We start from the raw sequence: 2,952 nt of genomic DNA, 5'->3' as shown, positions 1-2,952 counted from the left end.
GTGCCCCAACGCCGCCGCCCGCCCCGACGCCGACGACACGAAGGCCCTGTTGACATATATAGATTTTTTTTCTTCATATTGTAGTTGATGCTGATGATGACGATGATGTATGTATGTTCATATGCAAAAGTTAGGATTTTTTTCTGTTCATAGATTTTTTTGATGATATTATAGTAGAATAAGCAAATTTTTGTATGTTCATATGCAAAGAATATGTCATCTTTTATAGAATTTTTATTTCGTTCATATTTTTTTTATTGTTTTTTCCTGTTGTAATTTTGTTCATAAAGTTTTAGGACGAAAAAAATAAGAAGAAGAAAAAGGGAGGAGGAGAAGTTTCCACTACAAGAGATCGTAACTCTGGCAGTAATATGCCATTAAGCTGATTGGAATCAAGTGACAGTGTTTTAACAGGGATTAATTTCCAAAAGGTTGGAGGGATGGAACCATTTATTTGATTGTTAGAAAGATCCAAAAATTCTAAACCTGTTCGGTTTCCTATGCTTCCAATGGAACCCATGATCCCGTTGTTGGAAAGATCCAAATGTGTGAGATAAACGAGTGATCCTAACTCTGGTGGTAATAGACCGTTAAGCTGATTGGATCCAAGTGCCAGTGTTATTAGAGAGGCTAATTTGAAAATGTTCGAAGGGAAGAAATCATTTATTTGATTGTTGGAAAGATCTAGGTCATGTAAACTCGTTAAAACACGAGCACAATAAACTCCAGATAGTCCTAAACTTTTACTTATTCCATTACTGAACACTGCAAGGTGATGTTCTGTAAGTTTAGGAGTAGCAACCATTTTAAGCCAAAGGCACAATGAACACACGAGCACAATGGTTACTGAAATTTATCATAAGCAGATGCATGCATCATCTAATCCTAATCTTTCAGAGTACACACCCTACAAGCAGTAGTACTCACAAATTTACAGAAATTTATCCAGTGTAGTCCTAAGCTTTCAGAGTACAAAAACTTCATGCATCATCTCTGAAATTTACAGAAGTTTATTCAGTGATGTGCAGGCCAGCGGCGGGCGGGTTACCTGATCCTGATGTGCAGGCCAGCGGCGAGCGTGAGGTAGTCGGAGACTCCTTCTCCGGCAACATCATCTCGGCATCCCACACGGCGCGGTCCTCACGGGACTGCACGAACCCGTCACCGGCGGTCCTGCTCGTCGTGGCCGCGTGGCTGTGGCTGCTCCTGTCGAACAACGGCGCGCTGGCGGACGGCGGCGCACAGTGTGCCTGTGCGTGGGCCCACAGTGCGTGCCGCCGTGCCCTGTCCCTGGGACGCCGCCGCCGCCGACGTCCCAGTTCCCCTTCTGCCCGCAGCGGCCGCTGACGGTCGGGCCCTTCCCCTGCGCAGCGAGCCGGAGATCCCCGCTACCCTGAGGAAGGTGGAGCAGCCGCTCTTCAGATCCAGCCGCCGGAGTAAAAATGAAATCTTGAAGAGGGAGAGGCGACGGCGTATGGGAACATGGAAAGGCGGTGATGATGCGAGAGGGAGAGGCGGAGGGGCTGCGTGCGGAGTAGAGGCGCCGACGACGCGTGCGACGGAAAGGCGCCGGTGGTGGTGAGCTAGGGGTTCGGGAGCCAGCGAGCGAGTGGCTGAGCTGAGCGAGCGAGAGAGTGGGAGGGTAGTTTCGGAAATGAAAGAGATGTCGTAACGCGATGGAAATTGCACTAGAAACTCCCAACGACAATTATTTTGGAACGGAGGGAGTATCTTTTCGATTTCGCTCTCAAATTGGCTAGCTCCACTATCCCCAACTTTCCATTAGTCTCTGTCCCCGGCCATAGCAGCGCGCGGCATGCCACACGGAAGCTCCAATTCAGCGTCTCAGCTCCCTCTCACAGAATGTCCAGAATGTGGATGTGAAAGGGTGATCTTGGATCAGCCTTGGATATCTCTGAACCCGGATACATTTTCAGTGAAATTCCAAAGGAAAGACAAGGACAGGAAGAAGGTTGTTTCCCTGCTCTTTAATGTTCAGAGTCAAGTAGCATGTCATGTGGTTTGGTCCATGCATGTTACTAAATCTAGTATGTTTGGATAGGTGAAATACGGACAGAGATCCAGCGACTTGCCCACAGCAAGTCACGCCGTAACTGGTAGACGGGCAGCCGTTGGATGCGGGGGGCGGTTCAGATTGAATACTGTAGCGCGAACACTGTGGATGGTATTGTAGACCGGGGTACTGTGGATGGCCTTCCGTAGACGAGTCACTGTAGCTCGGTAGTGCTTTTCACACAGATCTGTCCGTTGATCCTTGATCGGACGGTGTGGAGAGGGGAGCCGGTCACCGTACTGTTCACCGGTGACTTGCTCACAGCAAGTCACTGCATCTCAATCCGAGAAATACTGGCGTTTCTTCATGTGGTTGGACAGGTACTTGGACATCGTCACGGAAATTTGAATGCGAGCGCACATCATGAGCAATGCAACTGCTCATAGTCCTGCGTGTCGCGAAGAATGCAGCGGTGCATTGATGCTGCGAGGGCTGAAATTGATACTCTTAGGGCCCAAAATGCGACCCCGATGTCTCCCGACCTTTCGGTCTGGGAGAGCCCCAGACCAAACGAGTCGTTCGGGCTGGGAAGGCCGAGGGACCGAACGGTTTCATTTGCTACATCAATCCATCTAGCGTGAACCATGCCAGGTCAACAAACTTATCGCTAACGGAAAACACAAAAAGAAGGCCAGCAAAAAATGATGGGCCAAAAGAAAAGCCCAGACTTAACTCCAGAGAAACAGACCTTGGAAAATAAGACATGGCAACTTCCATCATACAGCACAAAATAATTTGCAAAATGGCAAATTCATAGCAAAAAATGTCATGGTATTTTGAACACAAAAAAAGTTGTAAAAAATGAGCAAAGAAAAACGCCATAACCAAAATCATATTAAAATGTGCAATATTTAGCACAGAAAAAAGATAAAATCTGC

At 47.6% G+C, this 2,952-nt stretch overlaps 1 long non-coding RNA gene across 1 annotated transcript; it reads right to left on the bottom strand.

Annotated features, from left to right (window-relative positions):
• Nucleotides 1-840: 840 nt before the first annotated feature.
• On the bottom strand, nt 841-1,663 carry LOC123086372 (uncharacterized). The gene is made up of 2 exons (XR_006440805.1): nt 1,483-1,663; nt 841-1,393 (listed from the first exon to the last, which is right to left on the bottom strand). It is a non-coding gene; the product is annotated as an uncharacterized lncRNA (long non-coding RNA).
• Nucleotides 1,664-2,952: the final 1,289 nt, after the last annotated feature.

The sequence above is a fragment of the Triticum aestivum genome, chromosome 1B, assembly GCF_018294505.1.
Source record: "Triticum aestivum cultivar Chinese Spring chromosome 1B, IWGSC CS RefSeq v2.1, whole genome shotgun sequence".
Lineage (NCBI taxonomy): Eukaryota > Viridiplantae > Streptophyta > Magnoliopsida > Poales > Poaceae > Triticum > Triticum aestivum.
The sequence above is the reverse complement of the archived record's forward strand: the minus strand, read 5'-3'. Positions and strand labels throughout refer to the sequence as shown.